The sequence below is a fragment of the Mya arenaria genome, chromosome 11 (assembly GCF_026914265.1).
Source record: "Mya arenaria isolate MELC-2E11 chromosome 11, ASM2691426v1".
Taxonomy (NCBI): domain Eukaryota; kingdom Metazoa; phylum Mollusca; class Bivalvia; order Myida; family Myidae; genus Mya; species Mya arenaria.
In genome coordinates this window covers 34,533,041-34,549,894 of record NC_069132.1, presented here as the reverse complement: position 1 = coordinate 34,549,894, position 16,854 = coordinate 34,533,041, and the positions used below count along the sequence as shown (strand labels likewise).

At 32.9% G+C, this 16,854-nt stretch overlaps 1 pseudogene; it reads right to left on the bottom strand.

Annotated features, from left to right (window-relative positions):
• Positions 1 to 16,854, bottom strand: part of LOC128208484 (uncharacterized) — a 143,381-nt pseudogene that overhangs the window by 67,063 nt on the left and 59,464 nt on the right.

The following is a 16,854-nucleotide window of genomic DNA, read 5'->3' as shown; positions in this document are numbered from 1 at the left end:
TATAACAAGTTCAAACTCTCAATACATTTCCTGCGTACCATAGATGTGTTAGCTTAGAATGGAACCGTATGACAAAAGCTAAGAAGCATATGCTGTACGCTTTCGTCCCGTCACTAACAGGTTTGATGTCATTTTGACATATTAAAAACGACTATATGTTTTGGTATACAAATGTTTAATTATTCCTTACTACTGCTGCCTTCATAGAGCTTACCTTGATGACATCAATATCAAAAAAGAAAATGCTGCTTTAGTTATCCAATTCCAGATTGATTGTGTAGATTATACTCTTTGCAAGTTCAATTTCAACAATCCCTAGACGGAGCGATAAAGTATCAAAGCCTAGTACAAGTGAGAATATTGAATGCACCTGATATTAATCTAGATCATCTGCTTTATATAGCCATCCCGATCCCGCCCTCGCCTTTTGAAAATGTGCAAGAAAAAAACGCGACTTAAATGTTTTCCATATTTCGCATATTTGCTTTCAAATTTGTATTTCTTTTGATCACATGTTTACCCTTGTTTCGCCATAATCAACTGTATGTTGTGAAACTCCAAAAACGCTGCAAAATCAATATAAAAAGCGACAGCGAATAACTGTTCTGTACTATCAGTATGACGTCATCAAACAGTGTACTTATCTTTTTCTTTGTTAAAATTGTTTGTTATTCATGTTGTTGGCTATTTTACTATTTATTTTTATATTTGTGACTAGTTAATCAGAATTAAAACTTGAGAACTGCTTGCTGTTTTTGTCATTTTTATTTGAAACTATTAATGTGGCGCATCGATGACATTCCACTCTGAGTACTTTGACTGTAAAATGGGTTTAGAAAGTGGAACTATATTTTAATAAAAAATACCATTTTAAGCATGTTATAAAAATGATCTGACACTCGTTGTCATTTCATACAAGATTTTATTAAACTTGATGTCAGATCCTGCATGTATTGGAAAATTATTGTGTTTTCATTTTATATTCATTTTTATTTTAATTTTATATTCGATAAAAGTGATACGGGCTTTATTGCATAGTTTTCATAGTCTTTCTGCAGAAAAAAACGCGATATTTATTGTTGGATCGGCGCCTCTCTTTCATTGACTACTTAGAGATTTAACTACATAAAGTACTGTTCACAAACAAACAAGTGATAATGCGAGACTTGACATTGACTTAAGTGAATCTTTTTGTCTGGAAAAACAGCAACAACAACAACGCGGTATTGATTTTTGAATCGGCACATTTTTGTTCGTTGACTACCTAGAGTTTAAACTACATAGGGTACTGTACAAATTGACAAAAAGGATGCAATATTTGAAGGGCTTTATTGCATCTTATTTAATAAGCTTGTCAGCAGTAAAATGAGCGCACCTTTTTCATTGCCTTTCAGGTGATTCACTAAAAAGTACTGGATAACTTGAAAAAAGATGCGACAATTCTGCTAACGAAAATCGCGTTTTTTCTTTGACATTTAAATTGCGAGGTGCGCCATCAAGATGATTACCTCTTGTTTTTCTGTAATGAAGCACTTGGTCATAGTTTGAGTAGTTGTCTCAAAAGAAGAAAATAAGAAACATAAATCACACATATCGACATACTTCCAAGCATGTTGACTTTGCTCTACCGTTCTTCAAACAAGAGCTTGTATTGCATGTCAGTGGATATTTGTGTTATCTCGATTTTTCAAATTGTTGTCAAAGCTAGAAATCCAAATCTGCGGGTAGAACCATGCTCAAAACCCCATCATATAACTTATATGATACAGGTTATAAATAAAATATTTATTTTTGCCCACATCAATTATGTAGGTTATGTTGTTAGTAAATTGTATATTTCGATTTTTTTATTATAGTTTATCCGATATAACTAAATATTGCTCAAACCTACACAACATATTCTTGTCGACAAACATATAATTTAAAGCTTAATTGTATTTACTATAATTTGATTAAGTGCTGTGTAGAGGGCAATACTACACGTCGATCAAATTCTCTTGAAAATTCTAAAATGTTCTTCCATTTAAACTAATAAATGGCAGCTTCGGAATGTTTCCGAATATCAAGCTCTCCGTGACTTTACCTATGAATTATACAACCGGTAATATACCAATATGTCATAGTGTTTGTTATTTTCATTATGTCACGATGGGGATATTATATAATTGTGAAAGAGCCTCGCCCTCAATCTCTCTCGAATTCGTTAGACGGAAAATTTTATCATTTGTTCGAATTATGAGAGTTAAATAGGTCACGGTCACCTTTAATGCGAAAAAGTAAGTAAAGCTTCTCCCAATGATATCTCAACAATGCCTGGACCTATTATCATCAAACTCGACATGGAGGCTGGGCCTGACCAGTAGATGACCCCTATTATATTTTAGGAGTCATCAGATCAAAGGTCAAGGTCACAGTGACCTTGAACGAAAAAAGCTTGTCTGTGTGATAACTTGACACTGCCTGAACCCATGGCCCTAAAACTTGGAGGTCCATGCATATTTCATTCGATTACCCAAATAATCCTGATAACATGGCGCTCAGGGGGGCACAATGTTTGACAAACATCTCTTGTTCTTGTATTGTTGCACATTGCACATTGACAAATCCGTTGGGTTTGTTTGCACTGTCTCGTCCATATGATTTTGTATAATGTTCTGCTATTTTTCTCTTTTTTTTCGGTATTATTCTGCTTTGTATAGGTTTGCACTGTGCTTTCCATCTCATTGTGGTATTGTTCAGACCATAAGTTTTCATGAAGGTTTTCGTCAATCTATAACTATTTATAATATAAATTGCTAAACATAATAATCATAACAAACTGGTTAATTCTATCGCAAAAACATTTCCGGAACATTAGCATTGAAGCAATGTTTATGACAGATTGTCATCGAGTGATATGAAAGACAAAGGATCAATTTACAAAAAATCAAGAGAAAGTTGATAGCTTTAACAAAACAAAACAATGTTTTAGTACCACATGTATTATGTTCTGTTATTGTAAAGTAAAGTAATGTTGTTCAAAGGTTTGTAGTCTGCATCAACCAAAATGGAATTTTGTTACGAAATTAGTGACACGGCAACGTTGTTACCTTGCACCAGAAATAGTCTAATTGTAATAATGATATTGGAAACAGGCGGCTCTGCCTTATCTCGCAATAAATCGATGACGGACGCGATGAAACACAATTGTCTTTGTAAGTTGGTCCATAAAGTGCTTTAGCCTGGAAAATACTGAGAGTTCATCACCATTAACATGTCATGATAATGGAGGAGTAAGATTTTATAACTTTGAAACCATTTCTTGAAACGTGTAAACTGACATTGAGATAATAGATTATGATTTCTTATAGCACAAACATCAGGACAAATTGATGGTCAAGGGTCATTTGCTTACTTATTTTGTCTCGTACTTACTTAATGATTTTTTAATGCTATTCACTCAGAATGGTATTGCATTTGTGTCATAATATAACCCATACACTATCAAGATAACGTAGAAAAATATTGGCAATCATGAGATTTTCAACAAGATTTTAATCAGTTTTCTCATCCTTTGACAAAAAGTGTTTTCTTTAAAGAACCAAATAATGTCTATCCTGGAATAGAATGATAATATAAAAGAAACTCATGTATTGCAAATTCCGTTTAAATTTCACTTAAAATATTGATATAATGGAATGTTGTTTTGTCAAGCAAAACTCAGTCAAAATAATATTTAAAGGCCAATCATAATCATAACAAGGTTTTTTGATGGCATATATAATTTGATATAGTGATCAAAATACATAGTATCTATAGAATTGCAGAATGTATGGGTAGCATTGGATTAAATTGATACTGAATAAAGGTCAATACAATTTCAATAATATACTTCTCAGTTAAATAAGGCGAAACTGTTTTTATATTTAGTTTAGTATATAACAAAATGTTTGACATCCGCATTTAATTTACAGAATCAAAGCCAGGTAGACAATTATAGTAGTTGGTTCAATATTTATGCTATTTAACAAGATTGTTAGGATATTGGGCACCATTGTATCGACGGAGTATGTTTATTAACTATTATTAAACCAACATCCAAATAGCGTGATCATTAATGGATGGTGTAACCTGGGAACGGTCAATGAACCGCGAGTTCACTGGAACACAAAGACACCAGGCCCCAATTTCTCAAAGCTTCTTAAGTCCCTTATAACAACATTAAGATAATCTCAGTATGCTTTTTTCATTAATTCGCATAAAATGTATTCTTTAAAGAATTTTTATTGTTTAAATAGTAACTTTATGATACACATTTTTTAATTGATCAAAATTTAAATCAAATATATATTTTGGCTTCTTGAAATAAGCTACGTAAGCCTGTTAAGCTAAAGAAGTTTCGAGAAATTGATACTAATGAATTATACTCTATAAAGTTTTTTAACGCATAACCACATGTCTAACAAGACAAAATAACAATACAAGCCTCGTGAGGGCCAGAATCAACTAGAAAACAATAAAGAAAAAAGTAACATATTAGCTGGTAAAATTATTTCAAGTATTCAACTACCGGATACAGACATTTCCTGCACACGATTGGAACCAAATCGGAACCACAATCAAACCATACAAATTAACAATTGTGATGTATACGTTGAAGTGTCGATTTTCTTAAACCCGATTTATGTGTCATGTGCCATTTTTATGATAAAGCTGCGTTTATGTTAGCTTGGTAGAATTAAATATAAACGATTTCAATTATGAAATAAAAACTACAGAGACAACCTTGGTATTCGAAAATTAAAAATAAATCATTTTGGGAGGCACAGGGCAAGGGCTCAAAGGGCAATGATCTCGAGACACAAACATATAAACACCACACACAAATACAAACAACACAAACAGATAAAACACTGGTCAGAATAATTATACTGATAAAAGATAAGATTATCGCTTTTGAACGGTCAGTGAAACCCGAGTTCACTGGAACAGGAGTCTACCGGGGGCCCACAACACTACGTACTAAACTAGAGGTCTTATTAAGAGTATTTTTCTCGATCTTCTTTGCCTGATCTGGGGTAGATTTTCGAATATTTAGTTTTGTTTGTAGGACTAACATTATTGTTCCTCCAAAAACTTTTTTCCTTATTTGGCATAAAGTTTAACATGTCCGCGGGACTTTATCCAGAAATAAGTGTAACGTTTTTAACTATAGAATAAAAATGAAAATTATTTGATAGTTTGTTATCTGTAAGAATCAACCGCTGGGTGTCTTAAGCAATCAAAATAAGTAATATTGAAAAAGAATATGCATTCGTGCAGTAAAATGTCTACATTATAGAGCGTTTCTTATGTTTCATTATAAAAAGAACTCATATATTTGATGGTTTCTGTAAAAAACTATAAAAGTGCATTAGGGTTATCATGACTGAAATAAAGGTATCAGATGGATTTCGGTGTAAGATGGAAATTTATTTCAACGAGTGATCAGGAAAATCAAAATTATCATAAAATAGTTAATACAGATTGCAAAAAAATAAAAAATAACATTTTCACGTTTAATATATATGCAAAAAGCTACAGAAACATGCTCAGTAGCAAAAAGTTTAAACATAAACCCGGTTTAGTGGCAATGGGCAACGCCAAAGACATAGAACACAAATTCACAAACAAGAAACATAGAACAGCACACAATTCTACAAACAGCACAGTGCATAAATACTATATATATATATATATATATATATATATATATATATATATATATATATATATATATATATATATATATATATATATATATATATATAGTATTTATGCACTGTGCTGTTTGTAGAATATATTATTATATATTATTATTATTATATATTATATATCTGATGATTATAAAAGAAAAGTCCATTTTTGCAAATGGACATTTAGCTTATCTTTCATAATAGCTATTTCACGTTCGATATTGATTCGAATATATAAGTATTTTTCAAAATTTTGGAAGTAAGGAATTGTTTCTCTGTTTTTTGAACAGAAAATGTAGTATTTTAGAAGTATAACTATGAAGTTAATGCAGCTATAGTTTCTTTCAACGTTTATTCCTAATAACACGTATTCATCCTGCTAATGGAAATGTTATACTTTCTTCACGGAGAAATGGCGACAGATCAAGACACAAGGGATTAAGCAGATTTACCGCAATTGACTTCGAAATATTTCCTCTTCTCATATTGATAAATTACCAGGCGCCGTATATCTTCCAAATGATTGTTTTTTTTTATTCAAACGTATTCATACAGCTATACGTAGAAAACATTCGACATGTATTCACAAAAGTATCTTTCATATGAAGAAACCTGTTGTTTTGCGATTTTCTGATAGCGAAAAAAAAGGGGGGGGGGGGTTGGGCTAAAAAATAAAAAAATAAAGAAAATGCCCATAAAAGGATTTAAATAAAAAAGAAAACAGACAAACTGGCTTTCTAAAATGTATTATATATCTGATGATTATAAAAGAAAAGTCCATTTTTGCAAATGGACATTTAGCTTATCTTTCATAATAGCTATTTCACGTTCGATATTGATTCGAATATATAAGTATTTTTCAAAATTTTGGAAGTAAGGAATTGTTTCTCTGTTTTTTGAACAGAAAATGTAGTATTTTAGAAGTATAACTATGAAGTTAATGCAGCTATAGTTTCTTTCAACGTTTATTCCTAATAAAACATTTTTTAAATTTAGTTCGATTCTAATATTTTTTGAGTGGAGAAAGCGTTTCAATTCATTCCACAGGTCTTGTATGATATAATACTCCCAGAACATGTGGTTTATTATTTCCAAATAATTGTTAACAATTTCAATTTGTTCTGGTTAGGGAAAATATATAAGAATGTCAAATTTCAATAGTTATACATTTTTTAAAACTTTTTCTAACATTTATTTTGTTTTTGAATTGGACAACACCATCTCTTTATATGTCCCGAGAAACAAATAATAAACAGGTTTAATCCGGATCGACAACATGATCATGACATGCTTTTCCAATGCAAATTTAGGTAACCGTATTGACACCATTCTTATTTGGACAAAGAATCACAACTAATTATAAAATATTTCAGACATCAGGAAAATACACAAACGTCAAATCAATCGCAGCATAAGTATTGTGAATTATCGTCTTAATTTATATGACTTTTATTTAAGGTAAGCATATAGATGTGTTGGTTGGGGGCGTGCTCCCGGACACCACTAGCAGCACCTGGCCTAAACCATTTTAGGCAATGTACCAGACTTGATGAATACCTGCTTAATTTAAACGCATATGCTTTATAACAATTACATGCTCTAACCATTTAAGGCAACCAGTGACAACAAATTAGGATTATAAATAAATACATCAGCGAAATACCAAGTCAAGTATCTATGTTTAATGCACGACTGTGCACAGTTTATATCAGAAGTAAATTGACGGTGGAGAAAGATTTATTTACTTATAAATAAGTACAGTGTAATGCATATTATGCAGTCGCTACATATCATTCATGTTTGCACTAGAAGAACGAAGTCAAAACCTGTTTTGATAATATTTGGGCCAAAACAAGAATAATGAAGATAAAATAATACGTCTTATTTCGATATGATGACAACCTTACTGGCGATAAATAATTAAAAAAATCCTGATGTTAATATCATTCGTCGTTTCTTTAACACGGTTTTAGGACCATATTTGACATATTAACTGTTGTAGTATTATTGGCGTTATGCCCTCAGCTTAATTATGGATAAAAGTCGGTCAAGTAAGCAAAATATATTTTCTGTATCCCTCTTTTATCGTAGCGCATATCCTCAAAGTGGGGAACAAAATCGCACACATAAGCTTCCGTGGACGACTGTTTGCCTTAACTAAACGCAGGTCTGGATTCGTGCTTGCACAAACGATTCTCGTAAATGGCTTGTTAATTATTCTCAGAATGACAAGGACTTGCCCAAGGTGAAGCTTCAAGGGAAGTGTCCATGTTGTACAAAAGGCTGAAGAAAAGTCGTCCGGAAAGATTTCGTTCTTTGTATGACATTCCTTTTTTTTAACAAATTGACAATAGCAGCAAAAACATTGATTGCCCAAACCGTAGTATCTGTTTCATTCGTACATACATTAGGCGAGCATGACAAAATAATTCAATGCCATCCATATGTATCGGTAAATTGGCAATACTGTATAATCATTTCACGTTTACTAAAGCCATCAGACAAAGTTGTTAATCTATAATATCTGTATTTGTCTTAGCCCCTCCATTAAATAGGGACCAATCCCTCCATCCATAGAGAAAGGGGCGTGATTGAACGTAGTTCATTGGCGTTGGTGGGGGATCTCGATGTCGAAGACGGAACAATGGAAACGGTCAGACTGGATTGGCTTTAAGTCTCCATGATTGGACGCAACGTCATTCAACAGAGAGCAGTGCACTTTGTTCCGGAGGCTATATGTATGCAGTGGAATGATATTACTGTTTCCCGTCCCCTAGCTCAAATTAAGAAAAGGAGTTTCTCCGGAAGTATCTCGAGGGAAATTGTTTTCACTCTTTGTAACCGCTTACATTGGTACAAGCGCGTTTCACTATTCATTTGATATTGATAAATGATAATGAAAGACACTCTTTTCCGTATGATTTCGATAGCTCAATAATAGTGTTCATTTTACCTTTTTGCACTACTCTTTTGCCAGAATGAATGACAGATTTTGCATTGATTTCAGAAATGTCAGTCATTTTAATGGACACACTGCTTCGAGCGACATCCATGAATTGTGTTATATGTATGCTATGTCGTCCTCCTCCTTATCTTCCGTCGGTGTTGCATTCTTTTTCAGTATTGGTATGACTGTCTGATAGGTGAAAAGTCACTATATAGCCGTAGCGTAACTGTATCGCTAGTTGCGTCTAAAATATATGCTGTCAACATCGTCAATTTTCTCACTGTTTGCGGGCTTAGGGTACGCATGTTCTTAAGCCCTGAGCAGGCATTGTCATAGCTCATATAACTTTATAGAGTATTGCCGGAAACAATAAACAAATGCCAGTATCAGTTTATTGCCATCCTTCGTAAGGTTCATTAGAGTTTCAAGTCCACTTTGCACTGCGACACTATTTAGTAAAATTTTTAAATTAGAAGATACAATTAATGTTTGAGCGAATGTTAAGTGTGTGGTAAGTACGTATGTTATCCGTATGCGTATAACACACATGACAACTTAGATAACCTTGATGCAGACCATTAATACAATTACCACATATTAATATTGCTTGACGCTATGTGCATTATCGAACGTCACACATATCTAAATCATCTTCAGGTCTTTAAGCAAATAATGGGGCATGACAAGCCCTGACTATAGGTGTAAAGTTTCACAATACTTGAAAACAGTAAAAAAACATTTGTTATATTTCATAACAGTTTCATATCAGCTCGAGCCCTCGGCGTCAAATAACAAAAATAAAATGCACTTTAGACTATAGAGACACTATGATCGGGCGGAGGGGACAATTCTTAACTTAGATGTCTGATTGATAACAGGTTGGAGGAATACTTCTTGCCGAATAATAAAGACACAAACACTCATGGTTACGACAAGAGATGTATCTTATCGTAATTGTATAGTTTGAGACAATCACTCATATATATGTAAATTCTAAAATAAAAAAGGTGTGCAATAATAATCCTAATTACAAAAGGCTATAGGTATAACTAGTCATATGTGGCCTATTTAGCAATTTTTATCTTCAACGAACAATTTGGTCATTATATTTTACAACAAAATCTAAAGTTAGGCATTTAATTTTATGTTTATAGTGAATAAAATAAAAAGAGGTGCAATCAAGATGATTCAGTAGCTCGACCTCTTGTTTTCCTTTAATGACACACTTGGTCATACTTTAAATTATTGTTACAAAAGAAGAAAATTAAAAACATAAATTGCAAACATTGACGTATTTTCCAGGCATATTACCATTGGTTTACCGTTCTTAATACACGAGCTCGTTTGATAATGCATCGAAGTTGTATTTAATGGTTATTTCCAGCACTCATTGGTGCGTTTTTCAAGCCTTCATATGATTTGATCTATGTTTTGCTGTGATTTATGGTTTACCAATTTTCAAACGTGAATAATTATGTAGTCAAGACAAAGAAATCCAAAGCTGCGGGAGTAACAGTTGAACCATCATTGGCACCCCAGCGTATTTATAACGTATATGTACATGAACCTGTAATATCTCATTCTTCATCATCTTCATTTTCAAACAGCCGAAATAAATAATGTAGGTAATGTTGTAAGTAAATTGTATATTTCGATTTTCACCAGTCTATTTATTATAGTTTATCCGATATAACTAAACATTGCTTAACTCTACACAACATTTTCCATTCGGAACTCCTCGGCCATTTTTTCAAAAACAACCTCGGATGTATGCCGGTACATCTGTTGAAGTAGTCCGTATTTTTTTGAATAAAAGCATTAATAAAATGTAGTGTTTAAGAGTTGTATTCATTGCTCTCAGTTTAAATTGATTGCCAGTGAAGTGTATTATTGCAAACATAATTACGATTCCCAAGAGTTAAGTCCTAAATTTTAACTACTAAATAAGATTACTACGCGATCTATTTGCAGCGGACTTAAACGTACCACTTTTTAAGTATGTAAACCGTCCATATACATCCGAGGTTGTTTTTGAAAAAATGGCCGAGGAGTTCCGAATGAACATTTTCTTGTCGACAAACACAGAATTTAAAGCTTAATTGTATTTACCTTAACTGGATTAAGTACTGTTTAGAGGGTCATACTACACATCGATCAGTTTATCTTAACAATTTTGAGATTTTCATCCATTAAAACTATTAGATGGCAGCTTCGGGTTATTTCTTATACTTAAGATGTCCGTGATTTTACAACTTTGAATTATACAACCGGTAATTTAACAATATTTCATCCGTGAACTAGTGTTTCTTATTTTCATAAGATCACGATGTGGACATTATATTATTGCGAAAGAGAGTTGCTTTCAATCTCTCTCGAACTCCTGAGTTTAAAAACCTTTTTAATTTAATTGAATTATGAGAGTTAAAGGGCTCGCTAATGTTTTGGCACCAACATATCTTTTTTTTGGTTATGCATCCGGAACACTCATATTAAAAAGATTTTACTCTATTTTCAATTGAATTAAAAAACCTGGTTGTAGATGGGAGAGAACCAACGATGATACAGTCAAGAAAATTGAAAACCGAACCTTATCCACTCGCCCACAGAGACTCATTCTAAGCGCATGAATATTGAAACCTTCATTGAAAACATTGGTAGATGTAAGTTTTTTTAACACTCCTTATTTATGAAGTGTCGTAATTATTTCGTAATACAACAAACCTGTAAAAAGGCAATTTACAAACCATCAACGAGTCCCTTTAATTTGTAATTTTCTTTCGTCTTGTTACCCTCGTATTTCATTTGTGCTAAGTTGATAGCTTTAATGTATCAAAGAACACTGACGACGTATACCTTTTCATTCTTAAGACAAAATAATTCAGGGCCAATAAAACATACATATGACTTATTCTGTGGGTGTTTCAATATCATATAAGTTTTATTCATACCCTTTGAACATCTTAGTCTAATTATGTTTCTTTTGTATTTTCTGATATACGCTCAACATTGCCTATTGAATTTAGATTTCCCAAGTGAATATATTAAAAGGTTAAAATGTCGCAGGGAATCTTACACGATTGTCTTCGAGCATTGCCATTTCATTGACCTTTCGGTATTTTCCATTGTGTCTCATTCATTTTTCTTACAAGCTTAAGATAAAATTATAACCTATCGCAAAATATACCAAAATTTGGTGAAGGTTTTTGTTTGACCCCAAATACCAAATTGACTAGCCTATTCTGGTATTGTTCTGCACTATCTCGTCCATTTCTGCATTGTCTCATTCATTTAATTATCCGACATTATACCGTCTAGTCCATATGATTTTTCAATATATTCTGTGTTTATTGTTTATTTAATTCGGTATTACTCTGCATTGTTTGGGTTTGCATTGTGCCTTCCATTTCATTCTGGTATTGTTCAGAACAATTTGTGAGGGGTCGCGTCAATCTATAACTAGTTATCATAAAAATCTGCTAAACAGAATCATCATAACAAACTGGTTAATTATATCGCAGAAAAATACATTTCCGAAACATTAACATTGAAGCAGTGTTTATGACAGATTGTTGACGAGTGATATGAAAGACATACGATCAATTTACTGAAAATCAAATTGATAGCTGAAACAACCAAAAAAAAAACGATGTTTTAGTACCACATAAATTATATTCTGTCGATGACATTTCAAAGCAAAGTTATGTTCAAAGGTTTGTAGTCTGCATCAAACAAAATATCATTAAGTAACCAAATTGGTGACACGGCAACGTGGTTAATATGCACCAGCAAAAGTCTTATTGTTATACTAGTATTAGAAACTGGCGGCTCTGCCTTATCACACAATAAATCTATGGCGGACGCGATGAAACACAATTGTCTTTGTAAATTGGTCCATAAAGTGCTTTAGCCTGGAAAATACTGAGAGTTCTTCACAATTAAAGTGTCATGATAATGGAGGAGTAAGATTTTACAACTTTACAACTGTTTCATGAATCGTGTAAACTGACATTGAGAGAATAAATTATGATTTTTTATAATACAAACATTAGGACAAAATGATGGTCAATGGTCGATTGCTTGCTTATTTTGTCTTGTTCTTACGATTTTTTCATGTTATTCACTTAGAACGGTATTGCATTTTTGTCATAATGCAACTCATACAATATGAAGATAACGTAGGAAAATATTGTCAATCATGAAATTTTCAACAAGACATTAATCTATTTTCTTATCCTTTTGAAAAAAGTGTTTCATTTATGTAAAGAACAAAAGCATGTCGTACCCTGGAATAGAATGATAATATAAAGGAAACTCATGTATTACGAATTCCGTTTAAATTTCACTTAGAAATATTGATATAGTGGAATGTTGTTTTGTCAAGCACAACTCAGTCAAATAATATTTAAAGGCATATTGTCACAACAAGGTTGATCGATGGCATATATTATTTAATATAGTGGTCACAATACAAAGTGTCTATATTTATTTAAATATCTGATATATCAGTTACGGGTAAGGTAAATGTTCGTCAAGGCAAATGTTTGGAATGCAGTATTTATAGAAATGCAAAATGTGTAGCATTGGATTAAATTGATTCTGAGTGAATTAAAATGCAGTTTTTGACTTCTCCGTTTAATAATGCGACACTGTTTTATCGTTTAGTATCGCTTAGAGATAGACATACTTAAAAAAAAGTTCTGATTTGATCGAAGATGTAAAATGACATTGATGGGTTGAAGTACGCGAATAGACCTGCCTATAAAATATGCTTTTTGCTTAAATATTGACCAACCAGAAATGTACAGCTATAACTTCTAACAATATGAAGTAAATCGATCGTGTAAATTATCAACAGCAGCAAGGAAATTCATACTGTCTTTTTTATTTTGCTAATTTACCACTTGAGCTGCATGACAAAGATATCGAGTTGATCATTTCGATAAACAAAACAATGGAAATTACTGGGACATGCCCAGAAGCTGAAACGTTATCCAATATCATGTTAAAAGGCACAAAAATCAATGCCAAATAAACACCAAAGAAGAAACACATCACTTTAAGACAACAATCTTAAAACGACTTGAAAAATATCGACAGTGGTAAATCTTGGGCTTCTGCCTTCGCAGTCAGTGACCATGGAGTCAAATTTCACTGTGGTTGTAAACCTGTTTACGGGCGGCAACACTCAATTAAACAATGAGTATGTTTTTTTTGCAAATTGTAGATTCTTTAAAATCTGACTTTTATATGTTACTGTTTAAACCTTATACTTATTTACATAATAAGCAATGGCATGACCTCACAAAACTTAATGCCAACAACATAACGGACTTATATCTCGAAATAGAAGATGTTTTGAAAGCTTAATGAACGAACAGTTTCTGCGATGTCTTCGAAGCTATGTTTTATGATTTGACCTTGGTAGGGCGAAAAAAACTTTTATGCTTCTACGTGCCCTCAAGGTATATCATAAAAAATGAAAATAGAAAATGCAGGCAAAACATGTAGTTTTTATGTTATTACATCATTCCTTCACTTTCTGCTTTGATAAGTTGTAAACAAGACTAATCAGCAATAAATCCATTTTTCCTTGCTGTCTTGCATAATTTAAGTTTGACTGTTATTACTTACTATATGCACAATTTTTACCTACCGTTGTATTACAAAACGTCAATTAATGTAGCTATTATAAAATGTTAAAAAGACATTAAAAACGGAAAACAGGTCATATATCACAAAATAAAATACAGATAGGATCTTCCTCCGTATAGTGTAGCATTTCTACTCCGTATAGAAATATATTGGTTTATCTAAAACATTGCATTCATCTTTAAAATAGAATTAAGCATGTGCTCGAATGCGCTTATGCATTTATTTTATACAAGAATCGTTTCAAAGCGCGCTGTACCTCGAATATAATGGATATGTTCGAAGCAAATCATTGATCTTGTTCCAACAACAACAGACACAAATAATACATCATTGAATATTTTCAATTTGAAGCCGTAATAAAACACGTTAAGATACTTTAAATATATTGAAAAGCACTCTGAGTGTCAAGAGCTTTTTTCATCTTTTGAAAAACAGGTAGAAAGCATGTTGGCAGAAAAGGCAGTTAAAAGCGTCCAATTTATTGTGCAGTATAACATTCAAACGATTCAACCAACTTTATAATCTGGAGAGTGTTGAAAGAAAACAAACTTTTAGTGTTTAAGATAGTCGTAGAACACACGCGCAGTATACGAAATACCATGAACGAAATATCGTAATCGCACTGCGAACACGCCGCAAACTGTGGAGAGAAAAACTGTTATGGCATCCCCCTTTTGTCGAACTTTGTCGCAACACCCCGAAGTTTGGTTTTTGAAGACGAGAACAGCGATAATATACAACAATATGCAACAATGTCAATGCCGATTGAACAAACAACCATACATACATACATGCAAAATCCTTATGATTGGTGTTTGCACGGAAGATTTTAAACAGTTTTAAAGCATCGATCAAGTATCATACCTTGACAGCTGAAAATTGTTTAATGCGTAATCGGGGTCACCGTAGGCGGGCTAAGGGGCCCTATGCAAATGGCTACACTGTTTGCAAGTTTGATAAACATTGAACGACCCTTGCCGTCATGTCTTATGGGTGTTACGTCTTGTGTTGCGAAATCTGTCTTGGACCAAATCGAAATATCACAGGCGATGTACATTGCCCACCAGAGCACTGTATGATATCGGAGTATTGCCTGATACAGTTAACAAATGCTAGAATCAGTAAAGTGCCATTACCTACAATCTTAATTTGAGTCTCATTTATACTTTGCACGTCGGAATTCTCTAGTAATTTGATGAGAAGATACAATTAATGCAGGAGTGATTGGATCGTCTGTGCTAGGACCATGATCATTGCCTGTGTCATGTATAATGGAATTAAAGAACAAAATCACATGTACCGATTAATTACTTCCGATAATGAAATGACGTCATCAGACAGATAGATAATGCATTTTACTATATGAACAATAGTGTCATTAAATGGGTGAACAGAAGATTTTTCCTATTAAAGATCTGCAGTTTAAGTACGTTGTAAATTTAAATCTAGAAATATTTATTGTCAAATGTTGTTGTCCTAAAAGCCTTTTCTCCTGTGTTTGTCACGAAATGTTTTGTTTTTTATGTGTGTTCATTGAACAGTTGTAGTCAAGGTCAAGTTTTATTTTACCCATCACAACACCATGAACTATAAGTATTAACACTTTGATAGCTGGCATTCATCAAGTAACAATACACACATTTTGATAGCTATACTGGGAAAAACTAAGACCAATCATTTCAGGACTAATTGAATAAATAAACATGAACATAATATGCCTAAAGAATAGGGAAAGAACTGCAAATCGTTGCCATGTTATGCATGTAGACATATTATGAATATAATACCTAACGTACTAGCATACATAGATAGCCTTCAAATTTTGGGAAAACAACAGTTAATGCTATAATCTCCAATGTAACTGATCTGACGCACTGTCCATTATGGTTTGTTACACAAAAATAAATCTTAAACACGAAAACAGCCATCTCGGTTTTATTAAAATTGTTAGCGTTTTCCAATCTGTAATAAGTATATTATAGACCACCTGATATGAACAACCTTCAGTTGGTGAATTTATTCAAAGAGAACCTAACCCTGGTGGGATACGATCAAATTACCTCTCTTTGATAAGATACGGACACCTTAACTACTAGATATGTCTCACCATTACCACTTATTGACAGTGATAATAGTGATAATAGTAATTAATAAACACTGTCGACGTCCACTGACAACGGTTTAGCTGGTATTCCGTTTGTAAGATTTCTCTACTCCAGAAGGACCTGCAGGGGAAGGACGCTATTTGGTTTGTTTTTAAAACCAAGTGCGAAAAACGTACGGGCCAAACAAAACGGCGGATTTATAAAAAAAAATGCGGTTCTGGTTAAAACCTTTGCCAGGGGTGGTATTCAATATCGGCCGAAATTTAATCCAAGAACGATGCAGCTAATCGGATTGCTCGTAATTAATAACGGAATAATACAGTGATTTGAGTCAATGATGTATGACCATGAGATTGCCTTAAGTTGTATGTTGAATACCAACCATGGTAAGTGGCCTTTTTATATTTTGAAAATGTATGCGTTCAGTATACAAATT